The sequence below is a fragment of the Rana temporaria genome, chromosome 1 (genome assembly GCF_905171775.1).
Source record: "Rana temporaria chromosome 1, aRanTem1.1, whole genome shotgun sequence".
Lineage (NCBI taxonomy): Eukaryota > Metazoa > Chordata > Amphibia > Anura > Ranidae > Rana > Rana temporaria.
The window spans coordinates 16,832,223-16,858,052 of record NC_053489.1 but is presented as its reverse complement, the minus strand read 5'-3'; positions in this window follow the sequence as shown (position 1 = coordinate 16,858,052).

Genomic DNA, 25,830 nt, shown 5'->3' with positions numbered 1-25,830 from the left:
CGCACCCTTGGATTAATTTCTCTCCAGATGTCAACCAACCCCTGGTGAAAAATTTGTCTAGCAACACTGAGGCTCTGCCTGGTGGGGCGAATGCAGTCCCTACCCGGTGGGCGGGTTTTATCGATCCCTGTGTCAAACGCAATATTTGAGTCTCCGCCATATATGACCAAACCTTCTAGAAGGGGGGTTAGAGTGTTGAAGAGAGATTCAAGAAATTTAGCCTGGCCCCTATTTGGTGCATAGTAAGAGATGAGGGAATAGAGCTGATTATCAATGAGACCCTTCACAAGTATGAACCTACCCTCTGGGTCCTTGAATTCAGACACTAGCGAGAACTGGAGTTTACATGAGAAGAACAGGCCTACTCCTTTAGTCTTATTATCAGAATTTGCTAAGTAGAACGTGGGATATTTGGGGTGCATGAAGGAAAAGATGTAAGATTTTGGGAAGTGTGTTTCTTGTAGAAACAGTGTGTCAATTTTATGATTATGGTAGTATTGGAATATTTTCCGGCGTTTAACAGGGGAATTGAGTCCCTGTACATTATGCGAGGCAAAGCGCAGGGTGGGTGTATAGGCGGAAGTGTCAGCCATGGAGCAGTGTAGAAGAAAACGCCAGCGATCCCCAGTCACCTACCTTACTTTTGAAGGATGATCCAGAGGCAAGAGGTGTGATGGAGCCTATCAGAGCGTATTCTCGAGTTCTGCAGACGAGCGAGTCCACAATCAGCACTGAAACAAAACAAAGTTAATAAGAGACAGAGAAGACAGAAAGAGAAGAGTAAAAAAAAGAGAGGTCAAATTCCGGGGGTAGGGGAAAAACTATTTCACCGTACCCCTAAAAACAAGTAAGATTCCCCCCAACCAGTTGGGGAGATCCTGACCAGGAGCTAGAACAGTCCTTTGTCAAGCTCAGAGCTTGACAAAGGAATGCGGCAGCCCTGTCATTCGCTGCCAAGCATTCGGAAATGCGTTGCTTGCCTGGTGACGTCATCTTCCATCGCCCATTGGTATACCCGCGCATGAAGTGCCTGCTGAGGATCGCCCCGTCCACCGCAACCACCTGCTACCATCAGCGGCAGAAGGACTGATCCCCCCTCACTTCACAGCGCCATACCAGGGACCCGATGAAGGAATCCATCAGACGCACCAGATGACATCCACTTCTCCTTCTGGAGAATCACATCTACATGCCTGTATTTGACCACCAAAATGTGAGTGGTTTTTAACCTTTGGCTTTTTTTAAATTAAACTGTTTTAAAGTATTGCACCCAGAGGCGCCTCTCTCCTTGTTTGTCTCCTAGATCTGGAACATGGTCTCTGTTCCCCACTGACGGCAGCCCCGAGTACATATCCCCATCCAAGCATACCCGCACATCTCCCATCACCACCATAACAGCCTGAACTCTCTCTGACCCCAGAAATTTGTTCTATGTGCTGTTTTTATACCGACTATGCTGCTGAAATAACAATATTCTGAAAAGTTCTTGCGCATAATTTACTTGTTCTACAATTTCTTAAGCAGGGGTTCACCTTACGAGAATGTTGAAATCGGAATGTTTTGCCATTAAGTTCAAACTTCAGGCTTAAGGGAAAAAGCCACCAATATTTTATATTCTTCTGCGTTAGTACCGTCAGCAGGGGCTTAAGTGCTCGTCTTTTCTGAATGGTGAAAGGGGAGATATCCGCAAAAATTTGTACCAAATGTCCCATAATCTGAAGTTGCGGGGTGTTGCAGGCTCTCCTCATGACTTCTTCCTTTATGTTGTAGTAGTGTGGCTTCACCACAATGTCACGTGGTAGACCATCTGATCGAGGGGGGCCCAAGGCCCTGTGGGCCCGATCCAATTCCAGTCTATGGGCACAAACGTCCGGGATGAGGTGTTTAATAAGAGCGTGTACCGCGTCAGGTATGTCTGTGATGGTCTCAGGTAGGCCTCTGATCCTGAAGTTGAGCCTTCTTGAACTATTTTCAAGGTCATCGATTTTAGCCATGGCCCCCTCCAACTGATCATGCAGGTCCTGGAAGCGATCAGTGTTCTGGTTTACTCGATCGATCGTGGAGTCCACTTTAGTTTCAATTGATTCAATGTGAGTGCCTAAGAGGTGTAGATAAGATTTAATATCTGAGGTAATCCTGACTGTAGTCAGTGAGAGTCCCCCTATCCAGCATTTCTGCAAATTTGTTAAACATCAGGGAAATGTCATGTGGCTGTGGGGAGAGCTGACCTCCATCTTGGAAGTAAAAGCCAGGCTTAGGTGACGCTGCAGCTGAGGGAGACCCCAGCATATCATCCAGTGTCTGATTAAGAAGAGACACTGTGGTGGCTGGAGAAGTCGGGCTCCCCATTAATGGCAGGACTGGGGCCCCTCCACATACCTCCTCCTGGAGAGTCTCCCGCCATAGAGATGCGGCAGGCATCCCTGGGATAGCCGTATCGTGAGGCAGCCGCTCCGCCGCCATCTTGAGATCCACAGCCGAATCTTACAGGGAGGGAATCCGTGCCCGTACGTTGCCGTACGCTGAGTTCCCCGGTCTGCGGTGAGTCCTCAAAGCAGCCAGAGGGTTCAGGGACCTGTGTCGGGCGGTTGGGGTGTTCGTTCCCGCTGCTAAGGGTGCCGGTGATATGAAGCAGGACAGAGCTCTGTGATTACGCGGCCATTACACAGAGCGCCGCGCATGCGCCTTCGAGAAGGTCATTTTTAATAACATTCATTCAATTACAATATGACTTAACCAATTGTATACACTTTATTATTATTATTATTATTATTATTATTATTTTTCTCATTACCCTTTAAGTGCTTCCTCTACAGAGTGAATAACTGTAATCTATCAGTCCTCATAGCTGAGATCCTCTGTCCTCCTTTTTAATTGTGTTGCCCTTTGCTGAACTCTTTCTAATTCATCAACATCTTTCCTGAGGTTGGTGACCAAAACTGAACTGCATATCCAAGATGAGGCTGAGCCAGTGTATTGTAAAGGAGAAGAATTATTGATTTATATCTGTAGCGTTCACATTTACACGTAGGAGACTGGAACAAAGCCATTTACAGCTTTGATTCAGTCTCTCTCTGTGGATCAGGTCTCCTGGTGGGATGGGAGGCTTGGAAACATCGGTGGAAGACGGCGGGAGGGGGGACATCCCCTCCCGCTGTACCAGAGAGAGGTAAATGGGCATTTGGCAGCTTTAAGCCGCATCTGTTGTTATCCCTAAAGAGCCGACAGCCTGCCCTAAAAAACGGTACAGGGTTGATGCCTGCAGCTGCATAATAATCAATCTATAATCAATAACTTTTTAAACATTCTATATACTTGTTACCTATAATCATTTCTATATTTTTTAAGCTGTCCCGCTATGTAAAAGAAGTCCAGTACAAAGATCCGAATGGCAAGGTCATGATTTTCAATGATAAAGGAGAACTGCCCAGCCCACTGGAAATTGTAAATTGGATTAAAAAAATTAAAGATAGAAATATCACTGATTGTATGCTTGTGGGTCACTTTGATGGGTCTCTTTCAGAGGGTCAGCAACTTACACTAGAACCAGAGCAAATATTATGGAAAGGAAACAAGGTAAGTTACACTGGGGAATCTCACCACCAAAACTTTTCCCCCTCTGTGAAGCATGGTGGAGGTAATATCTTGGTTTGGGGCTTCTTTCCTGTCTCTGGACTTGGACAGTCTTTTGTCACAGAGAGCCAAGCATGGCGATTAAACTGTTTGATTAACAACACCAGAATCCCCACCAACTTGTTTAAAACAAGCTGTCACACAATTGTCATCTAGTGGTGGTAGTGATACTACCACAAACTTTTCTATGAACAGGGGAAGACGTGTGGGAGATTATTGGCCAGAGCTATCCATACAAAAAGAGCTAATACTAACATCCACACCATAAAATACTCCCTAGGCAAGTCAAGCTCAGTTACTGCTGATATTGCATCTCAGTTTGAAATATACTACACTGAACTTTATAATCTACCCCGCCAACCCGAAGTAGGCTCAGGCCACAATCAAAGAAAAGCCCTCAATAAAGACTTCCTAGAGAAGTTTAGCCCTAAACCCATCTCTTGGGAAGATGCTCGCGAGCAAGACAACCCCATTTCTGAAGAAGAGCTCAAGAGAGCGATTAAGCAACTTAAAACGGGCAAGAGCCCTGGTCCGAATGGCTTCTCGGCTTCCTACTTTAAAACATTTGCAGACATCCTCACAGCCCCATTCCTAAAGGCCTTTAACTCCCTCACTTCATCATCCCTAACTTTCCACAGATTGGTGGAGGCGCACATCGCAGTCATGCCAAAAGAGGGGAAGGACGCCACATTGGTTACCAACTACAGGCCAATCTCTCTACTTAAAGTAGATCTTAAACTATTTGCAAAGGTTTTAACTAACCGGTTATTACCCCTCCTACCCTCAATAATAGGATTAGACCAAGTAGGTTTTGTCCCAGGTAGGGAAGCCAGGGACAACACTATTAAAGCGGGGGTTCACCCTAAAAAAAAATTCTAATGTCGCGTACACACCATCACTTTTTGTGATGAAAAAAATAGACATTTTTAAAAACGTCATTTAAAATGAACGTGTGGGGAAAACTTCATTTTATGTCTTCTGAAAAACGTAAAAAAAAAAAATCGAACATGCTTCAATTTTTTGTGTCGTTTTTCATAACGTCGTTTTTTGTGTCATTTAAACCCGCGCATGCTCAGAAGCAAGTTATGAAGCGCGCTTGAATGGAACAGAGTGCCGTTGCACGTGCTGAACGTAACCGCGCTTTGCTAGAGCATTTTGAAAAAACTATGGTGTGTATGCTATGTCGTTTTTTAAAATTAAGTTTCAAAAACGTAGTTTTTTAAAATTAAGTTTCAAAAACGTTGTTTTTTAAAATTAAGTTTCAAAAACGTCGTTTTTTTTCATCACATAAAACGTTGTTTGTTTCTATCACAAAAAACGACCATCTGTACGCGGCATTACATTACATTGAGCTGATTTCTGACACTGACAGTATGCTGATCTTTTTTTTTTGCCGTACATACCGTTTTATCGCGATTTTACCCCCCGAGTTCCGGGTAGTGAATCCCGCGGGAGTGGGCGTTCCTATTCACAGGCTAAGTGATTGATGTGATGACAAAAGCTTCCCACCGGCACATAATGCGCGCCAAAAGTTGCCAAAAGAAGCCGGACTGCGAGTCGGCTCTATACGTTGACTGCGCACCGACATTCGGCTTCTTTCGGAAACTGGTGACGCACATTATGCGCCGGTGGGAAGCTTTTGTCATCACGTCAATCACTTAGCCTGTGAATAGGAATGCCCACTCCCGCGGTATTCACCCGGAAGCCGGGGGGTAAAATAGCGATAAAACGGTATGTACGGCAAAAAAAAAAGATCAGCATACTGTCAGTGTCAGAAGTCAGCTCAATGTAATGTTAGAATTTTTTTTTAGGGTGAACCCCCGCTTTAAACCAATAAACTTAAACCATTGGTTATCTACTCAGAAACACAAATGTTTCTTTCTATCGCTGGACGCGGAGAAGGCATTTGACAGGCTGGCCTAGGACTATCTAAAGGCTGTATTGCGCCACCTAGGTCTACAAAATCGAATGTTTAACGTTATCATGTCCTTATACACTACGCCAACGGCTAGAGTCAGAGTCAATGGTCACCTGTTGGATGCCTTTTCCATCCGGAATGGAACGAGACAAGGATGCCCACTGTCCCCAATTATGTTTATTTTACCTTAAGAACCCTTCCTCCGTTGCTTACGATCAAATGAAATCATAAAAGGCATACCTATAGCAGGACGCACCTACAAACTAGCATCTTTTGCCGATGATATCCTGTTGTTCTTAAGTGACCCACTAACTTCGATCCCCAACCTTTTAAGAGATTTTGATCTGTTCCAACGTATATCTAACTTAAAGATTAATTTCTCTATATCCCACGCCCTCAACATATCCCTCCTGAAAGACTTAGTCACACAATGCCAAAATAACTTCCCCTTTGTGTGGAAGCAAGATTAAATCACATATTTGGGTATTCAATTGACCACACATATGCCAGACCTATACACAAGAAACTTCATACCACTAATCCGCACTATTTCACACGATTATTGGAATAAACCCCAGTTCTCGTGGTTTGGTTGTGCGGCCATCCTGAAGATGAATATCCTTCCCAGCATCTTATACTTATTGCAAACGATCCCCATCAAGCTTCCCGTAACCTTTTTCCAGACATTCAAACAATTATGTGTACAATTCCTATGGAAGCACAAACGCCCAAGAATACGTTTTTATCAACTCTCAAAACCCAAAACCAAAGGGGTAATCGGTCTCCCAGACCTAGGAAATTACTCCAGAGCTTGCCATCTGGGGAGAATCGTGGCCTGGACAGTACACGAGAATGTTAAATATTGGGTGGGGCTAGAAGACTCTTTGTCGCGTTTGTCAATAAAATCTATCCCCTGGATTCTCCCATGCCACACCCCCAAGATCTTAAAAGAACTTCCCTTTATCGATGTCACCCTGAGCCACTTTAGAGAGGTCTGTAAGAAACTCAAAATGTCCTCCAATCCAGGGCCCCTCACACCTGTACAATTTATTCCAGCTTTTGCCCCTGGGATGTCCAACCAATTCCTTGAGGGTTTATGGTCACATAAGGAAATACTAGCTCACCACTTCTTCAGAGATGACTCCTTTCTAGACCGTAACTCACTCCCAACAAATCTAAGCAACAACCCCTTTCCCTATTGGACTTACTTCCAGATACGCCACTTCCTTAAAACATTGAACAGAGACTCATGCGTTTCTCGAGCCCTAACCTCATTTGAAAATCTCTGCACTTAATCTACACCACAGCAACATATGATTTCTAGCATCCATTCCATGCTCTTTGCTCCCATCTCCCCCAAAGCCAGGAAAGCTTGCCTAACATGGGAAAGGGAGCTACATCTATCTGAGGAGGACTGGGAACACATCTTTACAATAGCACACAAAGGCTCACTCAATGTTACGACACAAGAGAACAATTATAAAACCCTTATCCAATGGTATCGAAAACCTTATCTGCTCAACAAATTCAACCCAGATACATTAGAGTAATGTTGGAGATGCTCAACTGAAACAGGTACACTCTTACACATTTGGTGGTCCTGCCCACTTATTCAGACATTCTGGAAGCAAGTTCACGACATCACCTCACAAGTGACCACATATTCTCTAGACTACAATCCAGCTCAGCTCATCCTGCACCATTCCTCAATTTCAGCTCACTCATATAGGAAATCTTTGGTTGTACGTATGAATAACCACTTAAGGACCGCCTCCTGAACATATACATCGTCAGAATGGCACGGCTGGGCACAAGCATGTACCTGTATGTCCTCTTTAAGTGCGCAGCTGTGGGTCGCGGGCGCGCGCCCGTGGTGAGATCCGAAGCTCCGTGGCCGCGGGACCCGAGGACCCGATCACCGCTGGAGTCCCGCGATCGGTCCCCGGAGCTGAAGAATGAGGAGAGCTGTGTGTAAACACAGCTTCCCCATTCTACACTGTGGTGCTGTCATTGATTGTGTGTTCCCTGAAATAGGGAAACACGATCAATGATGTCACACGTCCAGCCCCGCCCCCCTACAGTTAGAAACACATATGAGGTCACACTTAACTCCTTCAGAGCCCCCTAGTGGTTAACTCCCATGCTGCAATTGTAATTTTCACAGTAAACAATGCATTTTTATAGCAGTTTTTGTCCCAAAAATGTGTCAAAATTGTCCGATGTGTCCGCCATAATGTCGCGGTCACAAAAAAAAATCGCTGATCGCTGCCATTAGTAAAAAAAAATATTATTAAAAATGCTATAAAACTATCCCCTATTTTGTAAACACTATACATTTTGCGCAAACCAATCGATAAACGCTTATTGCGATTTTTTTACCAAAAATAGGTAGAAGAATACGTATCGGCCTGAACTGAGGAAAACATTTTTTTTTATATATATTTTTGGGGGATATTTATTATAGCAAAAAGGAAAAAAATATAGATTTTTTGTTCAAAATTGTCGCTCTATTTTTGTTTATAGCGCAAAAAATAAAAACCGCAGAGGTGATCAAATACCACCAAAAGAAAGCTCTATTTGTGGCAAAAAAAGGACCCCAATTTTGTTTGGGAGCCACGTCGCATGACCGTGCAATTGTCAGTTAAAGCGACACAGTGCCGAATCGCAAAAACTGTCCGGATCCTTTACCTGCATTTTGGTCCGGGTCTTAAGTGGTTAACGCAGCTAAACTATGTATCCCAGCACATTGGGGCTCTTCATGCACCTCAACTACCTGTGAATGGCTTACCCGTGTAAGGAAAATAGCTGAAATGGAGGAACTAATCCACATAGCACGAGACACCCCGTCGAAATTCTCCCGGCCGCCTTGGCCTGCTCGACCCACTTCTGTACCACAGAGAGATATGCTTCCTTGATGGGTTTAAATCATCCCGAACCCTCCAATAGTCATTGAGATGCTCTATTTGACGATCTTTTAGGAGAACATTCTTCTAATATACCGCACATAACTCCCCTCTTTTACTCAAAAGTCGATCCCGGGAGGATATCCCTCTTAGCAGGGATCATTCCGTGAACCTCTACCTACACGCTGCGCCCTGTGGAGACCGAGGAGGTGACACCCTCTGAGCTCCACCCCCCCTTCTCTTGCTTCCTATCTTCACCTCCTCCTTCTCGCCTCCCCCCCTTTTTTGTTTTCTTACTTACTACTTTTTCTTTTTGCCCTAGCTAGGGTGACACCACCCCACGTACACATCCCCGTTTACACATTAGCCCCAGTGACTGACTGCTTCCCTTACTCTTCACACCAGACTGGATGATCAAGTCTGTCCCCTCATGCAATCTTACGCCATTTTAAGGATCCTATCTTTCCACAATTACTCAGATATAGACAGATGTTTATATATGTGTAAATTGAGTGCTACCTCTCCATTGAGCCCCACACCTGATAGGCTGTGATTGGGGTGACTGCTCTGTCTTTGTATAATTACAGACATGTGATGATTGTTTTCTTTGGTTATTGATTATTGGTTACAACATCTGTTTGGGTATATTCTCATGAATAAGGACACTCCAGTTCTGTATATGTTCATGATGACCATTCACCTCTTGTTTGTATAAAAAAGTGTATATTTATACCTTGTTCTTAATAAATATATATATATATATATATATATATATATATATATATATATATATATATATATATATATATATATATATATATATATATATATATATATATATATATATATATATATATATATATATATATATATATATATATATATATATATATATATATATATATATCATCATTATATATTTGATTATTTGTTGTGCTTGATGGGCTTAAGGTGTTTATTATTCATATTTGTTTTTTTTTTGTAAATAGTGAGAAAATTTGGTGTGGAAGCGCACTGGAGTATTTTATTTGTTTAAATTGGAAAGACAGAGTAGTGGAGTGCTGGGGGGAGGTGGATGGACAGAGAGAACAGTAAGGAGTGAGTTAGGGTCCTTTCACACATGTGGATTGATCAGGTCCGTCTGTCAGTTTTTCAGGCAGACTTGATCTGACATGCATCTCTATGGAGCAACGGATGTCAGTGTGGACATGTCCACTGACATTTGATTCCCTTCCGATCCACCAAATCCAGATGGATAGTGACCCTATTTCCCATCCGTCTGGCAGATAGAATCGGATGAAAATGGACAGGCTGTCCGTTTTCATCCGATCGACCCATAGAGAAGAGCGGAGATCTGACAGGTCCGTCCCCGCTCGGTGAGCAGAGATGGACCTGTCATCCGCCAGCTCAGCGGAGATCAACAGAAGGATCCTTGCTGAGAAAGTGGAGTCTGTGAAAAACATTACTATGTGAAATACCCCTAAAGGATGGAGGTATAGATTGGGTGACAGAGAGATGGATGATGGGATAGAGCAAAGTATGGAGGGATGTGAGCGAGACAGAGAAATGGAGGGATGGAGTTATTGAAAGAAAGAGGGAAAGATGGAATAATAGAGGAATGAAAGTGATGGAGGATAGAAAAGGTAGAGGGATATAAGGAGAAAGGAGGTCTTTAGAATTGGGGACATAAACTCTTGTGATCCTGGCGGCTACCTGGGATTTCTGCTCACTTTCTGGGGTGACTATGGAACAGAAATTAAGGGGAAATCTCTCCAGTTGGACATGCGTGCCAAAATCTGATGGGTTATAATAACCAGCCCTTACTATATCAAAAATAACATAAGAAATATATATATACATTTTTACCTTAATGTCTATCATAAACCACATTACTAACTGCGTATTGTACTTGTTTGTAGCTTAAGAACTGAAATTTGCACTGAAAACTGTAATTTTGTAACTTTTAGAAAATGCCAGTAAAAACATGGCTGTGCCAGTAAATTTTGAGTTTCGTGTCAGTGAATTTTAGTCTGGTAGGTTGGCAACACTGCCACAGGTGCACAGTAATCCTCTTCTTTATGTTATTTTAATGTGTCTATAAAGATTCATTCTGTTTTTGTAATGACTGTCCTGTCTCACCAATGTATGACCCATGCTTGTACTTGCTGCACTGAGTGAAGTACATCCCATTACTGGAGGCCAAGCTGTATGATCCTGTAATACCGAAGACTCCTTTGTTTGTGTGACAATGTTTAATACATTTACTGTATATACTCGAAGATAAGCCGAGTTTTTCAGCACATTTTTTTGTCAAATTTTTGCACCTGATCTCCCGGACTTTGGGGACCCGGTAACAAACGTGGCACACATGTAGCCCCACTCTCCCTCTATAAGTGTGCAAAGTTTGTTGTCCGGGGGACCTATGGCCGGGGAGCACCAATTTTTCATAACCGGGCACCCCTTCCATAGACTCCAATGTTAAACGGTCATTTCTCTGGTGACTTTGGGGACCCAGTACCGGCCGGTCGTAGGTCCTCTGGACCTAGAACTTGGCACACATGTAGCCCCATTTTTGTTAGGTTTTGTTCCCTTTTTTGATTCCCCATCCTCAGAATGAAGCTTCCTGCTGATTAATTGGTGTCTGAGGTTGGGTGGTTGCCTGAAGGTCAGCACTGGGGGTTGTTGGAATATTCCGTTCAGGGTTCTGTCCTCTGTTATGATGGGTTTCATCTATTTCATTATCTCTCTCATCCCTTCTAGTGCCGGATTGTATGTGATTACTAGAGGTACACGGATATTTGTTTTCTTCTCTTTGTATTGTAGGAGATTTTCTCTTTGGGTTTCTAAGGCAGTGTTTATACTGTACTGATAGTTTTGTTGCTGTAACCTTTCTAATGAAAGGATTCTGCTAGTACTTCTAGATGTTTATTTCTGTATTCTGGTTCAGAGCATATTCTGTGGTATCCAGACTAATGAAGGGCCACCTTCTGGAATGGTCCATGTGTTTCCACCAAGGTATGCATTCTACATCATTGTAAACACCAGAAGCTTGTCTTACTTACACTATTATATCTGTAGTTTTTCTCTTGAATAGTCCATATCCTTCTATATTATCTCAGGTCCCAAGAGGTCAATGCTCCGAGGAATGTCTTCCAGGGTTCAGAAAATCTGTAGGAGAAGGATATCACTCATGTTGTTATAATTGTGTTCCGTGTTCAGAAGGAGAAATATCAAACCAATCTGGTAAGCTTTATTTTGATTTTTAAATAGAAACTCTGATATTGGATTAGAAAATGAAAACGTTTACAGTCCTTTAACTTGATTCTGTAACAACTATACACTTTGCAGGCTGAACATCTCCATAAATTGTATGAAATTAATGATTACTGATGAAGCCTTTCTGCCAGTTTTTGGGTAGTGATTGCTGCACTTTTCTTCTACCGTTGACCTTTTTTGGGGTGTTGGAGGCTTTCTTAAAGTAGAAGTAAACTCATCTATTTAACACTCTCACTTCTATCACATGTCAGAATTGTAACACTCCCATTGGTTGTGCTCTCAACCAAACTGTCAAACCATCCAATGGCTGTTGTCATAACTGTGCAGCATCATGGCAATTGTAGATTAAACAGAGGCAAAGATGGCAGCTTCCTTGGCTGAAAATGATAGGGGGGTTTACTTATACTTTAAGCAAACAATGGGATATTGCCTCGTCCTACTCTCTTTCTGAGAAAACCTCCAACAGTTTTTCACTTCTCAAAAAGTAATGGTCTGAAAAATGATTAAACGGAAGAGGCCAAAACTGTAAAATAGTTCCATTCTCGGTATACCATGCCTAATGTTATTTCACTTATTTTTACTCTACAGACAGTGAACTCTGCAAGAAGTGTCCTGAAAATGAATGGCCTAACAGAGCTAAAACTATTTGTATTGACAAAGTCATAGAGTATTTATCATACGAGGAGGACATTCTAGTTTTATTATTTTCTATAACTTCAGTCATATTTGCTACAACATCTCTCCTTATACTTGGACTATTTGTTTGGTTTCGGAGCACTCCCATAGTCAGAGCCAATAACCGGAACCTCAGCTTCATTCTGCTCCTCTCCCTCATACTGGGCTTCCTTTCTGTATTCCTGTTCCTTGGCCGTCCTGTGGATATTACCTGTATGCTGCAACAAGTCACTTTTGGAATTCCCTTCACCATCTCAGCATCTTCTATCCTTGCCAAAACCATCATGGTCTTCATTGCTTTTAAAGCCACCAGACCTGGAAGCTCTTGTAGAAAATGGGTTGGAGTCAAACTTCCCAATACAGTCATGTTAATCTGCTCATCCATTCAGGTTATGAATTGCATTCTCTGGTTGTCCATCTCTCCACCATTTCAGGAGTATGACATGGACTCCTATCCTGGGAAGATCATCATTCAGTGTAATGAAGGGTCGGTTATCGGGTTCTACTCTATGTTGGGTTATATGGGGTTTCTGGCAGCTGTGAGTTTTCTTCTGGCTTTCATGGTGAGGACATTACCGGACAGTTTTAATGAGGCCAAGTACATCACCTTCAGCATGCTGGTGTTCTGCAGTGTCTGGATTGCCATGATCCCGGCCTATCTGAGCACCAGAGGGAAATACATGGTGGCTGTGGAGATATTCGCCATACTGACCTCCAGTGCTGGAATATTATTGTGTATGTTTTCTCCAAAACTCTACATTATAATTTTCAAACCTGAACTGAACACAAGAGGGACAATGCTGGGGAAGAGAATGATGTAAATGTAACACATTGATTCAATGTATAATGCTGTAGATCAGATTAAACAAATTCAGTCATATTGTTTCCATCATCATCATTATGAATGACATTATCATCAGAATTATGATTTTTGGGTACATTGACTGCCTTCTGTCTGCCTATTGTACATAAGTGGATGGAAGGTGGATGTCACAGGATTGGATGATATTTTAGAGCTTCATTTTTTTCTTGCTCTTATATGCCCCCCAGCATGCACAAGCAAAGTACTGTCACTGCATTGTCCATTGGACAGTGGTGATCACCAAAAAATCCTGTGACCAATCAAAGCATCACACAATGTAATCAACACCTGAAGATAGCAGCTTGCCACCACTTTGCCCTCACACACTGATTGGAGAGTGATAGAAAAGAAAGATTCCAGATCAGCAGCCAGTACAAGTCCAATCCAGTACCAGCAGTACCAGAAACAGCTTCAGTCTTCCTTCTATTATCATTCATCCCTCTACAGCACAGATATCAAACACAAGGCCCATGGGCTGAATACGGCTCGCCAGGCCCTGACATGTGACCCTCCAACCCAGTTTTGTAGCCGGAATTTAGAACTCCATTCTAGTTCTCACCCTCCGCTCCTCACTGTCACTTGTAAACACAGAAGCCTTCTATGTTTACAAGGGACATATTTGCTCTCAGTGGTTCCTGGAAATAACAGATCCCTGTACACACTCACAGTGGGGCCCAGCGGGGACAGATCTCCAGAATCTGACAGAGAAAACGATCTCCCTGCAGGTGAGGCAGAGCCACCTACACAGGGATGTACTAGAGTCAGGCCAGGTAGGAGAAAGAGATGTGAGGAAGCTTTGGAGAGGGGGTGAGGTTGCACACTGTACATAGTGTTCCCCTGAACCCTGCGCTCTGTACATAGTGTTCCCCTGAACCCTGCGCTCTGTACATAGTGCACTCGTGAATTCTACACTCTGTACATAGTGTAATCCTGAACTCTGCATTCTCTATGTAAAACACTCTTTACCCCTGAGCTCTGTACATAGCACACCCCAGATACAACTGGACCTTTAAAGGCAACCATACTGCTGATGCGGCCCACAAGGAAATTGAGTTTGACATCCCTGCTCTACAGTATATGTAGGCGATTGTTGTAGGCGATTGTTTTCTTTCAACCTTTTCTGTTCCAGCATGACTGTCCCCCTGGACACCAATCAATCCAGCTCCATAAAGACATGGATTGATAAGTTTGGTGTGGAGGAACTCAAATGTCATGAACACAGTCCTGACCTCAGCCTGATTGTGAATCAGGTCTTCTCATCCAACATCAGTACCTGACACCACTAAGGTTCTTTTGGTTGAATGGGCAAAAATCCCCACAGATGCATTCCAAAATCTTGTGAACATTCTTCCCAGAGAAGTGGAGACAGTTATAGGCACAGAGGTGGGGGGGCCACTCCATATTAATGACCATCATTTTGAAATGGGATGCCCAATCAGCCCATATAGGTGTGAAGGTCAGGTGACTACACATATTTAGCCATTAACCACTTCAGCTCTGGAAGCCCCCCCCCCCCCCCCCCGCTCCTGACCAGCCAATTTTTTGAGATACTGCACTGTGTTGCTTTAACTGACAATTTCGCGGGTGTGCGATGCTGTATCCAAATACAATTGTTTTCCTTTTTTTCCACAAATAGAGCTTTCTTTTGGTGATATTTGATCACCTCGGTGGTTGTTATTTTTTGCACAATAGACAAAAGATATATAATTTAGAAAAAAATAATAATAGTGCTATAAAACACATCCAATAAAAAAAAAATTCTTCATCAATTTAGGCCAATATGTTTTCCGTTACATATTTTTGGCAAGTTATATTGTCTACAAACTATGGGATAGATTTATGCAAATGTGTATGTATTTATTTTCACTAGTAATGGCAGAGATCAACGATTTTTTAGTGGGACTGCAACATTGCGGTGGAAAACCTGACACTAATTGACACTTTTTGGGGACCAGTGACACCAATACAGTGATCAGTGCTAAAAAAAATTGCACTGTCACTGTACTAATGACACTGGCAGGAAAGGAGTTAACATCAGGGGTGATCAAAGGGTTAAATGTGTTCTCTGGGAGTGTTTTTTTACTGTGTGGGGGGATGGTTTAACTGTACAAAGACAGAGATCTGTGTCTCTCACAAAATCTAAGTCTTCCTTACTTGCAGAACGATAGTCTGCCTTGTTTACATAGGCAGACTTCTGTTCTGTCTCTCTTGGAATTATTGCCGGACCCGCTGATTGGCTCCCGCTGTGTCCAATCACAGGGTGAGCAGGTCTCTGGTGACCTGAAGAGAAAAATCTTGTACAGTAATGTGGTTTTGCGTTTAAGGGCCGCCCTGCCGCAGTATATGTATGAGGGGACGTCCTTAGAAAGTTACACATATCTGCTGAATGGAATTTCCTGATGAATTTGCATTTCTGAATATTATTTCTGTGAACATTTCTACCTATATCTCATTGTGCTGCTGGATTCCTTCTTTGTCTCTTTCACAAAATTAGATTCAAACTTTTTCAGTGTTGATCAGTATGTTGGGTGGCCCATACCCACTTAAATCTAGTGAATGGGCTGAGGATGATCAGATAAGTTCCTAGTCATCTCTGTAGGTGCAGAAACTGTGGAGTAATTAATCATCAATGTTTCCAGCAGAAGTAGTTTCATTCTGATCCACCTTCCATGCTTGACAGCCTGCTAGACTTCTAATCTCTAATGTAAACACAGATCAGATACACAGAAGGAGGGGAGATCAGAGTGCTGAGCCCTGATTAATGGCTACATTGCTTCTATTAGGAATTTAGGGATGAATTGCTCCATGATGTTAGATTAAATTGGGACAAAAACAGAGCCCCCCACCCCAAAGCACCCCTCATGTTGAGGACGTGTGGTCTGGTATGGTTCAGGAGGTGTGGCACTTGCTTGTCCCCCTCTTTCCTGACCTGCTGGGCTGTATGCTCAGACAAGGGCCTGGTATGTTTATTTTTGGGGACCCCACGCCATTTTTTTAAACATTATTGTTTTGCCGCCATTTTGTTGTTTACATTTCAGCTGTCAGTGGGGAAGGTAGGTGGGTCATCGGTTATTAAGCAAGTGGTGGACAGCCCACTGCTTAACAACAAGCGGCTAGATTCACGTACGGCGGCTTAACTTTCTGCGGGCGTAGCGTATGTTATTTAAGCTACGCCGCCACAATTTAGATGGGCAAGTGCAGTATTCACAAATCACTTGCTCCGTCAGTTTCGGCGGCATAGCGTAAATTGGCCGGCGTAATCCCGCCTAATTCAAATGTCGAAGAGGTGGGCGTGTTTTATGTAAATTAACCGTGACCTCATGTAAATGACGCTTTGAACGAACGGCTCATGCGCCGTCCGTGGACGTTTCCCAGTGTGCATGCTCCAAATCACGTCGCAAAAAGTCAATGCTTTCGACGTGAACGTAACTTACGCCCAGCCCCATTCACGGACGAGTTACGCAAACGACGTAAAACGTGAAAAATTTGACGGCTGTCCGACGTCCATACTTAACAATGGCTGCGCCATGTTTTTGGTGGTTTATCTTTACGCCTGAAAGGCCTTACGTAAACGGCGTATCTTTACTGCGACGGCCGTGCGTACGTTCGTGAATAGGCGTATCTTGCTGATTTACATATTCTAGGCGTGAATCAGCGTACATGCCCCTAGCGGCCAGCGTAAATAGACAGCTAAGATACGACGGCGTAGGAGACTTACGCTGGTCGTATCTTAGCAACATTTAAGCGTATCTCAATTTAAGCCTACGCTTAAATATACAACGGCGCGAATTCAAACTTACGACGGCGTATCTACTGATACGCCCGCCATAAGTCTACGTGAATCTAGCCCAATGTATTCTTCTCACAGAATTTGAATCGGTCGATCATTTTTAGACTGTTCCGACTTGTAATCGTTCTGAAAAGTTGGAATTCATTACAAAATTAATAAACAAAATTTAATTTAATGAATTTAAACTAAATGTGTTACTATTTCTTACAATTTCATTTAGAGATTCAGATACAACCGCATCTCTGAATAACCAAAAATTTGGCAGAATTTGTATTCGGACTGAAACAAATCACACATGTGTAATGAGCACTGCTTGGTTTCCTCGAGACATAACATTTAGAATTGAGGCCAAACATTTCTATTTTGGTTTCATCAGATGAGAGAATCTCGGTCCTCACAGTCTGATGCCGCGTACATATGATCATTTTTCGGCTTGCAAAAAACAACATTTTTTAAAAATGTAATTTCAAACGATCGTGTGTGGGCTTCACAGCATTTTTCGGGTTCTGAAAAACAACAAAAAAAAATTTGAACATGATGCTTTTTTTAATGATGTTTTAAACAATGTCATTTTTCAGGTTGTAAAAAATTATCGTGTGTGGGCTAAAACAAAGTTAAAAACCTGCGCATGCTCAGAAGCAAGTTATGATACGGGAGCGCTCGTTCTGGTAAAACTAACATTCGTAATGGAGTAAGCACATTCATCACGCTGGAACAGACAAAAAAGCTCAAATCGTCTTTTACTAACACAAAATCAGCTAAAGCAGCCCCAAGGGTGGAGTCATCCGCATGGAACTTCCCCTTTATAGTGCCGCCGTACGTGTTGTACATCACCGCGCTTTGCTAGAGCATTTTTTTTTAACAATCGTGTGTAGGCAAGGCCGTTTTAATGATAAAGTTGGAAAAAATGTTGTTTTTTCTAGAGGGTGAAAAACATTGTTTTTTACAAGCCGAAAAAGGATTGTGTGTACGCGGCATGAGATTTCTTCAGGGGATTGTTTTGTGATCTCCAAGAGAACCTTTATGTGTTTTGCACTGAGGAGAGTCTTCCATGTAGACACTAGACATGTGCAATTAATTTATTTACACATCAAAATTCAGACAACATTTTAATTAATTGGAGATTCGGATGTCTCTGAATTTCCGAAACACAATCGTAAAAAAAATGTCAAATAATCTGAAATAAATTATACAAATTTGCGAATTAATATGAATTTGAAATAGAAACATATTACAATAACACTGGTCTACAAAGAGTAGAACTGAAATAAAAAGAAAGTAGCAAAATGTTACCAGATTTGTGTCACTAATAAAGGAAAACGAAGTCCTGAGTATTCATTGGCTCCAGTTTCCAAGAAACAACTTCTGGTCAAAATTGCATCAAAATAATTCTACATAACGAGGGGAATTTGCGATTATACACCATGGGGTAAAAGACGCAGTGCGGATGGAATGTTTGGATATTTTTTTAGATCCATTTTACAATTGGGGGAACCATGAAAAATATCAGTCACTACTATGATTGGTGGGTTCCTCCACACCATTGGGACTGGGAAAGGAATGGACTTTTTTTCTTGTTTAGCGAATGACTCAGATAAGTTGCACATGTAATGCAAAAACAATGAGGGGCCCGACTCTTGTCCTGATCCCATATTTTGCATCCAAAATAAAGGTGTTATGTCTTTTTTATCACTGCTGTCCTTTTTGAGGTGCAAATGTAACATTGTCACAAATGTATCAGAAGTTATCTGTGTTGTTTACACAGTTTGGGCCAGATCCACAGAACAATTACGCCGGCGTATCTATTGATACGCCGCGTAATTTCAAATTTTGCGCATCGTATCTTTGTTTTGTATCTTCAAAACAAAATAGGACGGCATCTCGGCTCGATCCGACAGGCGTACGTCTTAGTACGTCGTCAGATCTAAGATGCAATTTTTCGGCGGCCGCTAGGTGGCGTTTCTGTCGAGTTCTGCGTCAAGAATGCAAATTAGCTAGTTACGGCGATCCACGAATGTACGTCCGGCCAGCGCATTTATTTTACGTTGTTTGCGTTCGGCTTTTTCCGGCGTATAGTTAAACCTGCTATTATGAGGCGTACTCAATGTTAAGTATGGCCGTCGTTTCCGCCTTGCATTTTTTATTTTTTACGTCGTTTGCGTAAGTCGTTCGCGAATAGGGATTTGCATAGAATGACGTCACCGTCGTGTGCATTGGCTTGTTCCGGGTTAATTTCAACCATGCGCACTGGGATACCCCCACGGATGGCACATGCGCAGTTAAAAAAAACGTTGTTTACGTCGGGTCACGACATATTTACATAAAAAGCCGCTGCCAAAGATACACTACGCCGCCGTAACTTACGGCGCAAATTCTTTGAGGATTCGAAGAAAATATAAGTTACGGCGGTGTAGTGTATCTTAGATACGCTGCGCCCGGCGTATTATTGCGCGAAGGTACGTGGATCTTCCCCTTTGGAGGCATCTTGTCTAAACATGTGCACTGCCGAAAAATGTTTTGTTTTCTTTTTGTTTTATTTGTTTCTATCGGGCCATTCGTTATGATCACAATTCGTAAATTGGTGAATTTGAAAATTCTAAAATTTGTAAGTTTGAAAATTTGTAAATACATAAATTTCATAAATTCAAAAATTAGAAAATCAGAAAATAAGAAAGGAATTCCAAAAATGTGAAAGAATAACTAACTATCAAACTATTTAACTAACTAACTATCTAACTAACTAATAATATGTAACTATTAAATTATAGGTATTGGAATTTCCTTTCAAATTTGGCTGTTAGTCAACGGAATGAATACGTATTTATCCAAAGTTATGAATTAACCAACCGAAATCTAAACAAATGGAACAGAACACATAATTAATAAATATTAATAATATTATTATCATTGTTATTTATTATTATTAATTTGCCACATTACTTTTGTTTAGATGCGGCATTCATTGTTTCGGATAATTTGTAACTTCAGATAAATTAGTATTTGTTACATTCACTAACAGCCAAATTTTAAAGGACATTTCAATACCTATAATTTAATAGTTAGTAATAGTTAAGTTATTATTAAGTCGTTATTATTTTTTCATTTCAAATTTTCGGGTTTTCGGATTTTTAAATTTCAAACTTCCGAACTCTTCAAATTTACCAATTTATGAATTTTTTGAATTTTCGAATTTAGGAATTTAGGAATTTTCAAACATTCAAATTTATGAATATTCTGAAAAAAATGTTAAATGTGTTTTCATTCATTTGGATATTTCCGGATTAACAAATTTCTTGAAATTTGTTAAAAAACAAATTTGGATCAAAACAAATTGCACATGTCTAATTTTGGCTTCTGAGGGAAAATATCACACAACTGTCCCTTGGAAATGTTAGGCAATGACACTTTCACAAGTCAACAGATATAACTGTATGAGGCGTAGATCTGACCAAGACAAATATACCTTGTAATAAAAGAAGAATAAATTACAGTCAGGTAATAATCTTTAGTCTCACAGTGAAGATACATTTATACTTCCATGTGGTGCCATTTTCATTGTTCTCCGTACTTTGTGGAGAAGTTTTGAGACATCATGACCATCAGACTCCTCCCCCCCTTGTAGGGAAATATACTCCTCTGTGTATACATATTTATTGTGAAATATCTTGAAAACTTAAGCCAACCAGCACCTTTATCATCTGTTTTCTAATTCATCTAATCAAAATATGTAAGAATTAGCACATTTTATCTCAGAGGGTGATCATTTCCCAAAATATGTAGACCAATGTAATAACATTAAGGTTTAGAAAAAAAAACAATCATGATTCCTTCTAGGGCTGCTTTATAGAATAAAATATAATATAATAGAAAAATAATAGAACATAATAGAGTAAAACAGAATAAAATATAATATAATAGAAAAAAATAGAGTAGAGTAGAATAAAACTGAATAAAATAGAATACATTGTAAAATAAAATAGAACAGAATAGACAAGAAGAAAACAGAATGAAATGGAAAATAAAAGAATAGAATATGATATGATAGGATATAGTAGAATAAAAAGTATATACATAATAGAATAGAATATAAAATAATATAATGAAACTGAATATAATAGAAAATAAAACAATACAAAAGTATAGAAAAAAGAACAGATTAGAATAGAAAAGAATATAATAGACAATAGATTAGAATAGAATAGAGCATGCTTCCGGTTCCGGCGCCACATGGAGTAGCTGCCCCTCACCTCAGCTCCCACAGCCAGACTCCTAAAACCGGCCTATAAAGCCAGCGGACCCACCACAGGCCACCAGCAGCACCATCGCCCATCACCCCTGCAGGAGATGGACAAATTTGTCGAAAAAACTGGCCCGTGATCATACGCGGTCGTCACGGCGCAGACGCGGACGTACCTGCGGAAACGGCTCCCGCGATGGAGGTGAGCGGCGAATCACCCCCCCCCTCCTCTTCACAGGCTGCCCTGGTGCCTCCACATACTGGGGACTCCAGCACTGAGCTTATTGCCCAAGCAGTGGCAGCTCTTTTATCCCCCATGATTTCAGCCTCTGTGGAGAAAGCCATAAACACAGGCATGCAAAAGCTCCAGGCCCAGCTGGGAGAACATGCATCCAGATTAAATGAGGCTGAGCACTGCATATCCAATATAGAGGAAGAACTGTACCAGGCCCAGTCCTCAGAGCAGGCCCAAGACAAGACAAACAGGTACATCCTTGACAAGCTGGACGATTTAGAGAATAGATCCAGGAGGAGCAACCTGCGCTTCGTGGGCATCCCTGAATCGCTACAACCCTAGGCACTAACCTATCTATGCTCGAATCGCATCCCTAAAGTCTTAGGCCTCCCAGGCCCCTGCACAGTCGAACGTACACACCGTAAGGGACTCTTTAATTCCAACAGCAAATCACCGCGTCCGATTATTACCAAGAACCTCAACTACTCGGACAAAGCTCTCATCCTGCAAAAAATTCAGACAGTCCAGATCTCTACAGATTGATGGTATGAAAATCCTGATCTTTGCGGACTACTCCATTTAAGTATCCAAGAAAAGGAAAGCTTTCCAACAGATCTTCTCAGAACTTCACCGACTATAAGTCAAATTCACCCTGCCATTCCCAGCCATTCTTCGGCTTAAAGCTCCCAACGGCAAACAACTCTTATTCCACGAACCGTCTGCTGCGGAGGCCTTCCTGAGATCACAACATTCGGGCCCTCATCCTAATCCATCTCCCAGAACAACCCCCACCAATCGTGCCCTGGAACACAGAAGTCCGCGTAAAGATTCAGAACCTCTGGACTTTTTTTTCAGTTTTTTTTTTCTCTCTCAAGTAAGCATCGGCTCTACGTGGTCCTTATGCCACCTCAACTGACCCATCTGGTTCTCCCCAGGACACTCCCCTATCCTAACCTTGCTTCCTCTTCCCCATCGCTCGTCAAGGCTCCCGGTAGGCTGAACGTTTTCTTACTTTATAAGCCGTGGTTTTATGTACCATTGTGATGCCCCACACTGTTAACGGTTGCACCGTTTATTTGGTTTATTTCCCTCTGGTGTCCCGCCTGGTCCTTACTCCCCACACATTACTCTCACTGCTTTTACCTCTTACCAGCACCGTGGGTAAAATACGGCGTAAGGAGTCCTGTGTTGGGAGTTGGCCTACTCAGCGACTCCATGTGGAAAAAAGAGAAGTTCCTTGATTGTGTTTTTCAGTTTGTTTGTTCTCAACTCCCCCCCCTTTTTCCTCCTCCCTTGCATTTACCTATGCTCCTTACCACACGTGCTCCAGTTCCTTCTCAACTCTCCTACTTAAATAGCTTTAGCTCAATAATCCTTCTACGCTTGCTGTCCGTACACCATCTATCACTATCGCACACTACTGATGTAACACGGGCACACAACCCCTAGCAGTTTCCCCAACATGAAAGTAGTCTCTTGGAACATTAAAGGGCTTCGCTCCCCCAATAAGAGAATGAAAATCCTGCGCCATCTTAACTGCCTTAAAACTGACATTGCCCTACTCCATGAAACCCACCTATCCGCCCCTGACTTTCCACGTATGAGAAAACTCTGGGTGGGCATGGTTCTCGGCTCTGACTCTAACGGACGCAGATCGGGTGTTATGATACTTATTAATAAAAACTTCCCCTGTCGGTCCTCTCTCCGGACTCAGACTCCAAGGGTCGCTTTTTGTCTTTTCGGGTTCAATTAGGGACCAGGGTCTTGATGCTCACAAACGTTTATGCACCCAATACCCCCACAAGTCAGTTTTATGGGAACTTACAACTTGGATTTTGCGGGATCCAGCTCTTCCACAATTGATAGGCAGGGACTTCAATTCCACTATGCACCTGTAGGACGACAGGTATTCCCCTAAACAACCATGACCCTCCTCAGTTGCCAATGGCCAGACATTATTGACATCAACGATAGACTCCCTCCACGACAACTCTGACTTCCAGCAACAAATGGAAAAGGCATGGTCTGATTACACCTCGACCAACGCGGTAAATTTCGAAAATCCCAACCTTTTCTGGGAAGCGGGTAAAGCTTTCCTTAGAGGCTGTATAATAGCGTACGCCACCTCTTTTAATAGAAACACCCTTAGGCATTATAAATTGGCCACCACGCGACTACATTGCGCTCAACGCTCCCTATACACTGATGACTCTCCTGCCAACAGGACGGCCTGGCTTACAGCCAAACAGTCTTTCGATACGTGGGCTGCGACCCTCGAACAGACCAAAAAGGCACATATGGATGCCACCCTTCATAAATTTGGCAACAAGGCAGGCAAGCTCCTCTCCAGGCTGTGCAAGGGCCCGAATCGCCCGACCCATATTACCTCCCTTAGGGACTCGACGGGCTCTGTACACAACACTCGAAAAAGGCATAAATGAGGCTATGCTTTATTTCTATACTCCCCTTTACGCCCCCGATCCCATAGATGCTCCGACTGCTCTCGACTTCCTCCAGAAAACGGCCCTAGACCACATCTCTCCCTCCCAACTCGAAGCTCTAAATGCTCCTATATCCACTCTGAAGATACACACCGTTATTAAGAATCTTGCCCCATCTATAGCCCCTGGCCCAGACAGTTTTACGGGTGAATTTTATAAATCATTGCATTTGTTTCTGACTCCCACCCTTCACAACGTTTACCAGCACATCTGGTCGGGTGGCCCCTACCTGCCCACAGGCAACCAAGCTATTATTAAACTTTTGAAAAAAAAGGGAAAGGGAAAGACCCTCTAGAGCCCGGCTCATACAGGCCCATCTCACTCTTGAATATTGATGTCAAGATTCTTTCCAAAATTGTTGCCACTAGGTTGGCTGTCATCATGCCCTCCCTGATACACCCTGCCGAATCAGGGTCCGTGAAAGGCAGGATGGCCACCATGAATATCGTGAAGGTGATGATGGCTCTGGAACATGCAAAATGCAACCTGAAGGGAGATCATTCCATCATTACTTTAGATGCAGAAAAAGCCTTCAATAACGTGAGTTTCGAATGGCTTTCCATTGTCATGACTAAAATGGGCTTTTCCGGCCCTTTCGCCCATCTCATTAAATCCATGTACAATGCTCTGGCTGCAAGATTGGTGGTTGCGGGCCTCCTATCGGATGAATTCCACCTCCACAAAGGAACTAGACAGGGCTGCCCCCTATCCCCTCTCCTTTTTAACATTGCCCTAGAACCCTTATCTAGATATCTTACCCAAGTAGCCCCTCTCCATGGTATAAGAATAGGAGACCACGAATTACGTACATCCCTCTTTGTTGACGATATCCTTATCTTTACAGCTAACCCCTCCCATGACATGAATACGATAAAAACACTTTTGATGACTTCAGGCGGTGCTCTGGGGGTCGCATAAACTACAGCAAAAGCAGGTTCCCTCTCTGTCCCTTCCTGGGCCCAATCATCCATATTCACTGTTGCGAAATCACACATTACATACTTAGGGATTAAAATAGGAAAACTACCCTCTTCTCTTTACCATCTTAACTGTCCCCCTCTGCTTACAAAAGTCTCTCAGGAATTGGATAACTGGATGGATCTGCCTCTCTCGCTCCTGGGACGATGCCACTTAGTCAAAATGGTCAGTTTCGCCTGCCTACTTTACCCATTACAGACTATTCCCCTGCTTCTACGGCATAAAGACGTTAAAACTCTCAATTCGGCCATATCTAAATTCCTCTGGCGAGGCAGACGGCCACGCACAGCCTTCACCAAACTATATCTTCCCAGGCGCGAGGGGGGAATCAGCCTACCTAATAACAGAACATATAATCTAGCCTGTCTACTGAGAACTAGCCTGGACTGGGTGGCACGGTCCTCTCGATACTCCAATTTCCCCTTGGAAACAGCAATGGTTCACCCATTCTCTTTGGTAGCCCTCCTCCACTGTCAGTCGAAGTCTATCCCCCACCCCTCCAACACAACCTCCTTCTTCGTGATACGGTCATTGCTTGGAGAGAAGTCAGGAAAAGCCTCAATCTACCATCCTATAATCTCTCGTCACCTCTCGATTCAGGGGAACCCGAGTTTCCTCCCCGGCCTGGATAATCAGCCGTATATCATCAGGCAGCAAAAGGGACTTAAGGACTTTCTTTCATTCTGTGACCCGCAAACTGGTCGCCCCATCGGTTTCCGAACTCTAGCCGACAAGTTTTCACTTCCTCTTCACATATTTTCCAATATGGCCAATGCGTCAGTTTCCTAAAAAACGCCTGCAGAGATGACAGCAAAAGGTTCA